The sequence below is a fragment of the Spermophilus citellus genome (assembly GCF_964194105.1).
Source record: "Spermophilus citellus genome assembly, chromosome: 16".
NCBI lineage: Eukaryota > Metazoa > Chordata > Mammalia > Rodentia > Sciuridae > Spermophilus > Spermophilus citellus.
In genome coordinates this window covers 54,432,188-54,446,429 of record NC_138196.1, presented here as the reverse complement: position 1 = coordinate 54,446,429, position 14,242 = coordinate 54,432,188, and the positions used below count along the sequence as shown (strand labels likewise).

Here is a 14,242-nt window from a genome sequence, read left to right as displayed (position 1 = left end):
CGGAATTTCTCCCTGTTTCTCTTGGAACACTCTTGCTTCCACTGCCCTTTTGTGGTCAAGAAGAGCATTGAGAGAATCCTACTTCAGCAGACATCCAAGAAGGCAACACTTTTATCTACTTCCTGGGTCCATTTTCATCCTGTGCCTGGTTTAAAACTATCATTAGTGACAGCATAAAATTAAAAAAAAAAAAACTACTCTTCCTACTATTGAGACTTTGTATAATTATTGAAAGGTTCCTCCTTTGAGCAGACACAGCTCATGGGGCACTGCTCCAGAGCAGGGCACAGGGTGGATTTCAACCCACACTTAACCCTCAGCAGATGCCCCCTGTCACCTGAGTTTGGCCATGTCTACCTAGCATTTTAAAAATGATAAATTATGCACATATCTGTCTTTATGATATAAAACATCCAGGAAATCCAGACCTAAGTAATTGGATACACGCTTCCTATTTTTACTTGGCTGTTTGGCAGCATTTATGCAAAGTTACAATATTTGAGTGTATTGTACATATGCACTTTAAGGTGTGTGACTAAACTTGGGATGTCAAAACATTAAATTATGTGAGCCTTTACCTTAGTCAAGCATATTTATATTCCCTGGTACTGTTGCACTAAAATTTGTTTTAAAACAAACAATAAACACAGAGGAAGAAAAATATTAAAGACAATGGAATCCTCTAGAGTAGGTGCACAGCCTGCTTGCTATGCTGGTGGTAACAACATTGGTCCTGTTTTCCAAGCCCGCCAAGTCAGAGTTCAGACCTGAGCCAGACCCCATGGTCTCTACAGCAAGCTAAGAGGGTTTCCTCAGTTCTTTGGACAACTCAGACTGAACCAAAAGGCATTATAAAACCCTGAAGCTACTCTGGCATTGAAGTGTACAGAGAAGAAACAGACCTGAGACAGAGAGAAACACATTTCAGAAACAATTAAGTTCTTACCCTGGATTTTTCAACAACAACAAAATATCTAAAAAACTGGGGAGGGAAATAAAGCACAAGTTTTTGTTCAGGCAGATCTGAAGTCTAGCTCCACTACTGACAATTCATGTGATATGTGAACTTGGACAGGGTACTAGAACTCTCTGAAGCTTATTTTATTCTCTGACCTCACCACTTTAAGGAGAAAGTGGGGTTTCCTCACTCCACTGGGAGATACCATGTTAAGGGAGACATTCACCTCTGGCGTTACACCTGAGTTTCCCCGCTCTCCAGGAGTCTGTTAAGAAGGTGCCATTTGGCTGGGTTGGTGCTTTCAGATAGATGAAAACTGTCTGGTGGGCAGTAGACAGAAAGTATGTTTATTATAGTAATTTTGCCTGTGGGTTACAGAGGCATGAATAACTGCAGTTATCCTTTATTCTCCAAATACTTGTGGGTAGTTATCAGGTCTCCACCTAGTTGTTTCTAAAATAAACCTAACATAGTTCTTTCAATCTAGAGACTCTTAATCAGTTTTATTGCTGCTCTTGAAAGCTCTTCCAGTGTTTGTCTACTGCCATCTACTACTAAGATGTAAATATTTGGATAGAATTATAAATGAAATCATTTTCAAATTATAGATGCAGGAGCTTCCCCACCCTTCATTTGATGATATCACATTTACAAATAAGCTCATAAAAATTCAAAACAAAAATTTCATTCAGACATTTTAGCAAAATATCAGTTTTTTTAAGTACCTTTTTTATTTATGTTTTATATGGTGCTGAGGATAGAACCTAGTGCCTCACACATGCTAGGCAAGCACTCTACCACTGAGCCACAACCCCAGCCCCAGAATATCAGTTTTGTTACAGATATATAATTCCTTGCTCTCAACCTTACAGAATGGAGCTTTGATATATTTGTCCATCTCAGCTTCCCCAGATTACTTAGGTATAAGCCTAATTAATGACAGTGGACATAGTTGTTGGACACTGGACAATATTCTTTATTGAATTATAATAGCTGGCTTTTATCAAGTTCTCATGTGCTTCTCACTGTACTAAATGCTTTAAAAAAACTTTTATCATGTGATATATATATATATCATCATATGCCTTTCAGAGAATTAAATAAGCTTCAGAGATTCTAGTACCCTGTCCAAGTTCACATATCACATGAACTGTCAGTAGTAGAGCTAGACTTCAGGTTTGCCTGCACAAAAACTTGTGCTTTATTTCCCTTCCCAGTTTTTTAGATTTTTTGTTGTTGTTGAAAAATCCAGGGTAAGAACTTAATTGTTTCTGAATTGTGTTTCTCTCTGTCTCAGGTCTGTTTCTTCTCTGTAGACTTCAATGGCAGACAGCTTTCCTCCAAAAACATAAACAACTCCAAGTTTACAACTTCCCAGATTAGCAATGCCAATGAAAAGAGTAGGCTCATTTCCAATCATTTTTATCAGATGTCCTGGGACTGACCTTCCAGGCCTGAATTAGGTCACATGGGCATTCCCAAACAAGTCAGAAATTCTGTGCAGGCAGTTCCTGGGCCCTAGGATTGGGGTTGGCTCCACATGAACCCCTTAAGCCCAGTGTTGGGGAGGACCGTTTATTCAGGGAAATGCAGGGCATACAAAAATAATTCAGTAAACCATGACAGCTCTGATGTGGGAGAGCTTCTCCCCTTTGGTGCCTAAATCCCATGGAATGAAGACAAATCAAGGTAACTGTGACCATGTCTCCCTATAACACACATTTCACAAGTATTATTTTTTGTTCCCCCTAATTGTCTTTTCCCTGAAGAAGCAACTTTCTAGCATTATTCTATCTTCTTGGTCTTAAATTTTATATTCTTCTTATTTTTCAGTTGAATTTTACATGGTTTTTATTTTTGCCTCCTGGGTACTGGCATCTCTGCAAATTTAATTACGATGGTATTTTCAATATGACAGCCTTCATTGGCTGTTAATACTGGATCTGTTGACATTCTGACACAGTTTGTTAAATTCTTTTTTGTCATCTCTCTCTCTCTCTCTCTCTCTCTCTCTCTTTCTGTATTTTGCAGTTCATTGTTGTTGATGGTGTTGGTGCTGGAGTTTTTTTTTTTATAGTTTAAATCTCCTTTTTGTTCTAAGATTCAAAAGTATAGTCCAGTGGTTAAGAATAGAGACTGGGGAGCTGTGGTTGTGGTTCAGTGGTGGAGCACTTGCCTAGCAGTGCAAGGCACTGGGTTCAATCCTCTGCACCACATAAAAATGAATAAATAAAATAAAGGTATAGAGCTGGGGTTGTGGCTCAGCTGTGGAGCGCTCGCCTCACAAATATGAGACCCTGGGTTCGATCCTCAGCACCACCTAAAAATAAATAAGTGAAATAAAGGTATTGTGTCCAACTACAACTAAAAAATAAATATTAAAAAAATTTTAAAAATAAAGATATAAAAATGTTAAAAAAACAGAATAGAGATTGGAAATTAAACTGAAGTGTGTTCAAATTTTGCTCAGCTACTTTCTGACTCTGACCTTGGAGAAGCCACTTAATCTCTCTGATCCTTAATTCTCTTACATGAAAATGGAGTTTATAATTCTTACTTGGCAAGGTTGTTGTGAGGATTAAATGAGGTCATATGTGTAAAGCACCTGACATATTTTAAGCATTCAATAAATAATCAAGATTGAAATTAATAATTCATCAAGGAGCTTTTATGTCTCCTCTTAAAGAGAAGAAGATGCCCAGCACTTAGGGAAATAATACTAGCTCTTCATTTTAAGAAGCTGCCCCAGTTGTACACAGCCTTGCCAGCTGTCACCAGGTCAGTAATACCTGTCTTTTAGTCACTTATGATATAGCAGACTGTAGTTGTTTTTTAAACCATCCAACAAACTTCCTTATTTTTCTCTCATTACAACTAAAGGTTTGAATGGGAACTGATGCTACACTTGTTGTATAGTGTGGCAACTGCAAAGAAATAAATGTAAGAGCACCATGCAGGAGTATGAACCCCAATCTAGCCACTACTAATTGTGTGATTTGAGAGGTGTTATTAGTTCTTATATTTCCTCATCTGTACAACTGGAAAATAACTCAAAATTTCTGTGTTTTTGTTAGGGATAGAGATTCTATGTGTAAAATACCTAACATGAATTAATGGAAGTTATTATTGTCATTGGGTATTTGATTGTGGCTGGCATGTCCACGAAGATGTGCATGTTTGGTTGAAAATAGAAGGACCTCACTCAATTAAAAAATATGTCTGGAGTGATATCAATGGTGTCTATTTTGTTGTATTTTTATTTAGTGTCATTTATTTATTTATTCATTCATTCATTCTTTATTTTGCAGTGCTCAGTATTGAACCTAGGGCCTAGAACATGTTAGGCAAGCACTGAGCTATATATGAAGCCCTCTTTGTTTTTTTATTTTGAGAAAGGTCTCACTAAATTGCCCTGGCTGACCTTGAACTTAGCAATTCTCCTGCCTCAGCCTCCAAAGTAGTTGGGATTATAGGTGTGCACTTCCACGCCCAACTAGCTAGTATGTATTTGAGGCCATTTAAACACCACAGTATCATACACATGACACATAATTGTGTTACTTTCTTTTTCCTCTGAACCAGATGTTATCACTGTCAGAATTTCCAAAGACCTGGCTCATGCTGAAGCACAAGTGAAGAAATTAGTGGCCTCTTTTTCCAGGGTGTTGCTTTAAACCATCACAGAAATGTTTAAGTAGATATGATGGATATTGGGTTGATCCAGGAAAGCAGACAAGTTGAGAAATATTATTTACACTTTACCTTAAAGGTTTGCAGTCTAGGAAATCTCCATTTGGCTCAGCTATATTGGATTCTTGATGGCCTTTCCCATCTATTCTAAGTATAGAGATTATGACCTTCCAGTATATATCCGTGCCTTTGCAGTCATAGACTACCTAACTCTATTGATATATTATCTATTAAATATGTCTTTTTATAATTTTTATCAGAAAAATAAATCACTTTTAACTTCAAACCTTGCAGGTGAATTATTTTGTTTTTAGAGTATCGAATATATTCCCATTTTACATTACTGAGTAAACAAACCTCATTGTCCTTTTTTTCTTTTTTGATCATTTTCAGTTTCTGTTTCCTTCCCATATAAATATTTTTGAAAGAATTTTTAATGATTTGATGAGATTTAAGCTACTTTTCTTATTGCCTAAGGCACTGTTCTATATATTTTCCAATTAAAAAATTTCCAGTATTCACATTTATTCAGTAGCTATTTTAGTACGCTGTTCCTATTTATTTTATTATCTAAGTTTACATATTTGCTGTCTTCATGACAAAACATGAAGAATAGTTTTGAGTTTTACAACAATGTCCTTTTTTATTTTTAAAATAAAGGCATAAATATCTTTTGCCTGAAAATATTAATATATTAAGCAAAAGGAGGGTACAAGATTATTCATATTATATATACATATATAATACACATACACACACATTCTCTCTCTCACACACACACACACACACATACACAGAAAATGTAAGCACCAAAATTTAAGAGGGCAATTTTTTTTTGTTTTTTATTTTTTAGTTTGTATAAGGAACAAGTATTACCTGCTTCATATATGTTTTCAATAAAAGAAAAAGCAAAAATTGGAAGTGTGTATTAAACAGTGTCTGGAGGATGGCCTCCTGTTCTGTCTCAGGAGGAGAAGTCTTGTACCCAGCTGCTTTATCCAGAAACCTGGTGTCAGTCTCAACTCTTTCTTTTTCTTTACTCATATTTCAACCCTTGTGTTTTAGTGAGCTGTGACCAAAAGACTTCAAAGAATAATATATAGGAGGAAAATCTTATTTTGACTCATGGATTCAGAGGTCTCAGTCCATAGACATTTGACTTCATAGCTCTGGGCCCCAACAGAAACAGACCATCATGGCAGAAGGGCATGGCTGAGAGAAGTAGTTCAGGACATGGAACCCAGGAAGCAGAGAGAGAGAGAACTGCTCACCAGGGACAAAATATAAACCCGAGTCACACCTCCAATGACCTATCACCTCTACCACACCCTCCCTGCCTACAGTTACTACCCAGTAATCCATATCAGTACATTAATCCACTGATTAAGTTAAGACTTTCCTAATCTGATCATTTCACCTCTGAACATTCTTACATTGTCTTGCACTTGGACTTTTGGGGGATACCTCATATCTAAACCATAACACCATCACTGTTGTGCTGATGCCACCTCAAATGTTCTCTCTAATCTAGGCCCTTCTCTAAATCCCTCCTGCCATTTCATGCTTCCTAGTCTAAACTCCATCTCTTGCCTGGACATCTTCAAAAATCTGTCAACAAGTTTTCCTACTTTTGCTCCAAACCACTCCTCCTCATTCTTCACGTTTGCCAGAGAGATCTTTCTAAACTGAAAACCTGATTACTCTCTTGCTTACAATTCTCTAGTAGTGATCCAATACTGGTGAACCATGGATGGAGCTGTTTAACCTCTTCTGTGAATTCTGCATCTCACCTTTTAGATCACTCTGGACTCATCTCACACCTCCTCGTTTCTTCCTATATACTATGCCCCATCAGCATTTGTCTGCCATGTTCTTCCCAACCTCAGAGTGTTGCTTTGTTGTTTTGGTTCCTGTTTTGTATTTGTGTAGTGCTGGCCTCACACACACACTCTCTTCACCACTGAGCTCTGAGTACCTTGGGGCGTGTTATTCTCTCAGCCTGCCCTGTTCTGTTGGCAACCCCTTGCCTGTGACATATATACTGGTAATCAGGCTGACGAATATTAGCTATGAGTCTTGCCTTAAACGTATTTTGTTCTGGAGAAGTCTTCTTTTGGCCCTAATTATCAATTAGATTACATCTTTTATCTTAGTGACATGATTGTTTCATGTAGCATTTGTACAGTTTTGATTATATATTTTCTTGCGTCACTAATTCTCTACATTCTCTTTCCTCTTTCAATCTGAAAGGGACTATGCCTTGTTTATTTTTCCATTCCTAGTGCTTCTCACCATGACTGACAGGTGGTAGGTATTCTATGTGTGTGATAAAAAAGATAAGTAAGGAAATTAATGATCTCAATTTGCCATGTGTACACCTATGTCCACACAGGCATTACTGCAGAGTGCTCCTCCTTCTGGCCTTGATTCACTTTCCCATCCAGCCTGACAATTTCTGCCATGTCATTCATCTGTGCAATTTATATTTAGTGTGATTATTGATATTGTTTCTCAGTTTCACATCTCCCATCCCCATTTACTTTTGACCCATTTCTGTCTTTATATTTAAGTGTGTTTGCTGCAAGCAGCATGAGATTTGATTCAATGTAAAATATCTGAGTTTTACAATGTATTTTTTTAATCCAATGTAAAAATATCTGGATTTCGGGGGGTGTTTAGGACATTCGGATTTCATGTGATTATTGACTTGGTTAGATTTACGCCTATCATTTGGCTATTTGTCCCATATGTTTTTTGTTCCTCTTTTCTGCCTTCTTGAATATTTTTATGTTTCTTTTTATTCCATTATGCCTTTTGGCTTACTAATTGTGATTTGTTTTGTTATTTTCATTCTTACTATAAGTTGAAGTATACCTCTTTAATATAGCACTGTTTACCTTGAAGTGATATTATGTCACTTCTCAAGCAGTATACAAACCTTACAATGGTTACTTGTTTCTCCCCTTCCCACCTGTATTTATTTCCCTCCTTTATTTACTCTTGCAATACATTTTTCTTACTCACATGTTTTAAACCCTACCATCGATTGCTATGATTTTTGTTTAAATGATCCTCTTTTAAGATTTGGTTAAGAAAAACTATCTTAAATATTTAGCCATGCACTTGTCATTTTCAAGTGCTGTTCATTCCTTGTACAGACCCACATTTCTATATGATGTCACTTTCTTCTTTGCCAAAGGGCTTACTTTACATTTGTTGTTGTCACTGTTGTGCAAGTCTGCTGATGGGTTAGCTTCTGTATGTCTGAAAAAGGGTTTAATTCACCTTAATTCTTGAGAGGTATTTTGATTGGGTACAGAATTCTTGCTGACAGTTCTTTTTTACTTTCAGTACTTTAAAGAAGTTTCTCTAAAGTCTTTTTGTGTATTTTATTTTCATTGAGAAGCTCTATGGGACCTGCCTTTTTCTGTGTCTGCTTTAAGATTATCTCTTCATTACTGATTTTGAACAATGTTAACACAAAATCAGAAGGTTTGGTAGAGTTTTCTTCACATTTCTTGTTTTATTGGGCTTCTAATAGCTTTGGGTTTACAGTATTCACCACATTTGAAATTTTTTTTCAGTTATTTCTTCTTCCTATAGTTTCTTTTCACTATTGTCTGTCTTCTTCTTTGGGGTTTCTGATTACATCTATATTAGCCTCTTAGAGTCCTCTATCTGTCTCACTGGTGATTTATTTAGTTATCTACACATTATCCTTTTCTGTGCTTTAGTTTGTGTAGGGACTACTCTTTGAGTTCACTACTCTTTTCTCCTGCGATATCTAATCTGCCATCAATACCATCCATTGTATTTTTCATTTCAGACTCCGTAGTTTTCTTCCAGAAACTTGATGTGAGTCTTCTTTATTTATATATTGCAAGTCTCTATTTAATTTTTCAAGCAAGTGGAACACAGGTAAAATTCATGTTCTTGTCTATTAATTGTAACATCCACATCAGTTCTGGGTCAGTTTCAATTAATTGATTCTTTTTCTCTTGTTTTCCTGCTTCATTACATGCCTGATAATCTTTGAATGAATGACAGACTCTTGAGTTTTCTTTTCTTTTTTTTTTTTTTTTAATGAGGCAGTTAGTTAAGCAATTTGCAAATGGTTTGATCCTTTCTGGTCTTGCTTTTAAGATTTGTTACATGGTCCAGTGATTTGTCTGATGGTAAATATTCTCCATAACAGAGGCAAGATCTTCTTGAGTGGATTGCCCAATAAATTATGAGGCTTTTCTAATTTGGCTGGTGAGAACAAACACTATTCTTATATGAACCCTGGATACACTACCTGTAATTTAATGCTCCTAAGGGGGACCATTTTGCTCCCAGGAATATTTGGTAATGTCTAGAAACATGTTTGATTGTCATAATTGGGGGAACTGCTGGCATCCTGTGGATAGAGGCTACAAATACTGATAAACGTTGTAGTATAAGAGATCCCCTCACAAAAATAATTTTTTTCTCCAAAGAGTCCGTAGTACTGAGGTTTGGAAAACCTGCAATCTTCCTTCCAGATAATTCTTTCTCTGGCCAATTCACACACATGTGCTGAATACATCTGCTGAATACTCAAGACAAGCCTTCTGCAGATGCCTAGGGTTCTTTTTCTATGTGTGTCTTTTTTCCCCAACACTTTGTCCTGCAAATTCTAACGACCTGTTCCCATGGACTCACTTCTATCTCTTTAATTTAGGAAGTCTGCTAGGTTAGGGCTCTCCCTGGGTTTCCTCCTTCCAGTGCTATAGTCTGGAAATTGTCAAGGCAGTGAGTCAGGGCTGTCAGGGGTCCCCTAAGTTTGTTTCCCATGTCTCCAGGCTCACTAGCCTTCACTGCTGATATCAATGGATTGAAAACTATTATTTCAGATTTTTTTTGTTGTTGTTACTTTAGACAGGAGAATAAATCTAGTTCTTGTTACTCCATCTTTCCTGGAAGCAGAAGACGATTTCTTACTTCTCATTACTATTGAATATTCTCTTTATGACCTGTCATGTTTAAAGAAAGCAACTTGACTCATTTTCTCCTTTTCAACCACTATTAGCTATGTTTTATTTATTTTTCTCCATACCTGTATCTCCTCAACAGCATCTATCTACAGACTCACCTTTCTTTCATCTTTCCTTTAACAATACTATTCACGTTTTAACTTTGAACCACAAACATGATACTTATATTCTCTTTCACTCTGTTTTTTGAATCTGTAAGTTCAAATTCTACTTAAGCTTGAAGTTAGCATTACTGGAACAAGTTACCATAATATGATTTTATTTGTGTTCTTATTTCAACTCTTTGATTTCCTCTAAAATGAACAATAGCAACTGATTTCCTCTTGTGTTCAGTTGGTAATAATCTAGCTATTCAATAAAGGAAAATTCTTATGGTATGCAAAATTGTATTTACTGTTTGACTAACACAACTGGTAATAATTTATAAATACTACCTTATTAGGGAAATACGAATTGTAACAAAAGACAAAAATTTGGAATTATGTACAAAAAAACTTAATTTAAATCTTTATTCTGAAATGTGGGAGGATACATTAGTGTTTGTTTGGGTGAGTTTTCCAACTATAGTAAAGACAGAGGGACAATCTATGTAGAAAGATATTAAAGGTTGCATTTTTGTAATATTTGTAATTCTTACAGAAAATAAATAACAATGGAATCCTGAATGAGTTTGACCAATAGGCTGTTTAATCTTTTGGGTTTGTGTATATGTTTTTATTTCAGTTCGTGTCATTTTAGAACCACAGTTGAGTTTAGGGATACTTCTTATAGACCTGAAAAATTATAATCACTGACATTAAGGGTTTTAAAGATGTGTACATACTCTAATTAAAATCAGATTACTTTCTAAAGGTACAATTTAAAAATATTTCTTTGGAATTAGGAACATGCAAAAAGGTAATAATGTTCAGTTTTCTGGACAAGTTTAGAAGTGTATCCAAGTAATATATCTGAAATACAGGACATGGTCACCCTCTGTTAGTGTCCATACATCAGGAACTGCCTGCTCATTTGAAAAGTCAAATACTTTTCAGAGTATAAGTGCTTCTCGATTTAGGATGGGGTTATGTTCTGATAAACCCATTGTAAACTAAAAATGTTTTAAGTCAAAATATACTTAATACACCAAGCCTTCCAAACACCATAGCTTAGCAGCAAAATACACTATAGAGTATCAGTTGTTTCCCTTTGTGTTGCATGGCTGACTGGGAGCTGTGGTTCACTGCCACTGTCCAGCCTCCCAAGAGAGTATTGTGTTGTATGTCACTAGCCTAGAAAAAGATTAAAATTCAAAGTATAGTTTATACTGCATGTATATTGCTTTTACACCATCATACCCTTGAAAAATCAAGTCAAACTCTCCCCAACTGAGACCATCTATATTAAAGCAAAACAATTAACTAAGTAATACAATTTGCTTTAGGACTAGCAGTGATTTCCAGAGGAGTATTATGATTAGTACCTGGGTTGTTTTTTAATGAATTAATGAAAATTAACCAAATCAGTTTAATATTGTTGTATACTTGCCAGTTCAATCAAAAGATTTTGATCAAATTTTCTTTCTCGTATTTTTCTTTCTCAAAGGCTTTGCCTACTGATGCGACTCATGTCCTATTCATTGAGTTCTTAATGAGGAATATATGCACAGTGACCTTCTTCCTTGTGTAGGACTGTGTAGTCACCATCAAAGTGTTTCAACTATTTAGCACTCCTTTAACAGCTGCACTTCTTAACCTTCTCATCTTCAGCATTGAGTGGAGGAGATAACATAGAAAACTGCCTTTTGAAGTCGTGTTGAGCTCATTGACTTCCATCAGAAACATATCACTAGTTACAAATGCCACAGAGTAGATTGAATCCTTGAAGAGTTTGAACTATGTACAAAAATGGAATCAGAGAAATACAAAGGACTTTTTATTGTTTAGAGTGTCTAAGATCAAATTGCCTCTGTCTCTGACAGTGTATCATATCTTGCTTTATTATGGTACTTTAAATTGCTTCACAAATAAAGCAAACTCAGATATTTGATGGTAGAGATGGTCTATGGAGTTCAAGAGTACCTAAAATTATCTTCTTGAGTTTTGAATGTAGTTCCAAGGCCCCAGTACCACCCCACCAAAAGGAAACAACAATAACAACAACAACAGCAAAACCCTAAAAATACACAAACTTATTTTTTTTTTTTGCTAATTTATTAACATATAATATTGGTTTGTAACATTTGGTAACATAACCACAAAGTTATATCTTTAATTGTGATGGTGTACTTCATATTACTTTTTAAAGAATACCATTATTATCCAATTTGCAAGAGTATAAAATTGTATCAATGAAAATTGTACAGTAAAGAGAATTCTTGTTACATTCAAAAGCAAATTAGTCAGCATACCAAAGCACCATATTTTTGGGACATGGTTTTCTGATCCAATCATTAGCAACATTTATTTTAAAATAGATGTCAACTTAGGGCACAAAATGAAAGTTCTGTAATGATTTTGAATCTCAAATCTCTGTTACTGAGAATGCTTAAATTATATTTTTCTGGTCATTTAGAAAGCTTTTTGATGATCAGTTACTTTTGAGGGTCTATGTGGCCTTTCCTCCGAAGAGATCAAGACAATTTTGGAAACAAAATTTTTGTTGGACTCAGACATTTTTGTTCAATTTGTCAAGAGACAAAATGACAACGTTTAGTTTAAAGATCTTACTTGGCTTTATTTTAACATTCTAGAATCCTGCAACACTTCATTGCCTAAAACAGAATCAGTGTTTCAATGGCCTGAATGAAAGGGGTTACTTTTATGGTTAGTGAAAGCAGAAACAAAGAACAAAATGTGAACCAATCATTTCAAAGTTACTTTCCTTATGAGGCAAGGAGAGGGACATAGAAAAATGGAAAAAAAATGACTGGTCAATATCAGATAATCTTGGGTTATTTTTTTGGTAAGATTAAAGCAAAGGGATCATTATTACCAAGTGGATTAAACTGGTCTGTTTAGAAAACTTGGTTATTATCTCTTTCTTGGAAGTTCAGGAAAGTCAGGTCACTGTTACCAGGTCCTGTTTGTGACATGGAACCCAGCCTGGTTGACTCCATTTTGATTTTTTAGTCTGGTCTGTGGAACCCAGTGCAGGAGACTGGTCTAAAACTATGGCCACCTACCAGGTGCAGTGGTGCACACCTGTAATAGCAGCAGCTTCAAAGACTGAGGCAGGAGGATCACGAGTTCAAAGCTAATCTCAGCAACTTAGGGAGACCCTGTTTCTAAATAAAACATAAAAAGGGCCAGGGATGTGGCTCAGTGGTAACGTGTCCCTGGATTCAATCCCTGATATAAAAAAAAAAAAAGATTATAAATAAAACTATAGCCACCTGTGATTTTTATTGAAAACACTATTGTGGAAAATGGTCCTGATTTTAGATTTTCTGACTAAAATGTATGATCCATGAGTGCAGAACATCATTTTATTCTCTTCTGTGTCCTTGGCACCCAGAATTGGCCCAACTTGTGGTAGTCATTCTGTAAATATTCATCTAAAGTAAACTCTAGTTATTGCAATAAAAAGAATGAGTTGGCTTGTTGTTTCAATCCCATTGTACAAAAATAGTTTCTATCACATACCTTAAAATTATTTATCATCCTAAACTGAAAGGAAAGCAACATTAAAGGAAATACCATTTCTATGAACAGCTATTAGAAGAATTTGCAAAAGAATAATGGAATAGTAAATCATAAGGAGTCAATGAAAACAATTCATTTTTAAAAAATTGGATTCATGGAAAAGAAGAAAAAGAGAAATCAAGGTACAATTCAACAGCAAACTACAAATATTACCAACTACTTTGAACAGTCCAGCTCAATTCAATAGCACAGAAACATGGAACCCCACTTGAAGGAACCCTTTGTTGGCAATTTGGGTGGTTTTGTGGGTGAGGCTATAATTTGGCTAAATAGGTGGTATGGAGGAGCAGTCGAAACCTTTCCAAGCAAAGGCTCTGAAATACTAGTCATTTCCAACCCAGAGATCTTTGCCACTCTCTTTGTAGCTGGACAGAAAGCAAAAGTCCAAACGTGAGAGGTACAGGAATTGTAATGTTAAGCAGGAAAAATCAAGAGTTGTTGACAACTTCAATTAAACTGAGTCGACCTGGGAGAATTAGAGGTTGGAAGCACATTAAAGAGCTGTGTGGTGTGTCTAAGCATAGCAAACGGTGAAGAAAGGGAGACAGACTCTTCGGGAGAGGGATGCTGCATGGAAGAAAATATCTAAATGGAAGTTACAGCCTTAAGGATGGCAAACCAAAGAGAAGACCTGGGGCCAGCCGGAAATCTTTTTATTTCAAGTTGATTATAGAATCATTCAAAATACAAAGCAAATTTAGGAAAGTAGGATTGAGGTAGGGGAACAACACTGAGGGCTGAAGTCAAAGCCCTCAGGGACATTCAGATTAAAAGGAAGGACAAAATGAGAAAGAATAAAGACAAAAGTGGATCATTTAAAATTCGGATTAGCCCTGGGCAACTAACTCTCCCTCTTCCAGACCCCAGATCTAGCTCAACAGAGCCTCCTCTACTTG

General features: G+C 36.0%; 1 protein-coding gene across 9 annotated transcripts in view; it reads left to right on the top strand.

The window, feature by feature from the left end:
• TENM3 (teneurin transmembrane protein 3) overlaps positions 1 to 14,242 on the top strand; it is a 606,711-nt gene that overhangs the window by 148,776 nt on the left and 443,693 nt on the right. The window lies entirely within an intron of this gene.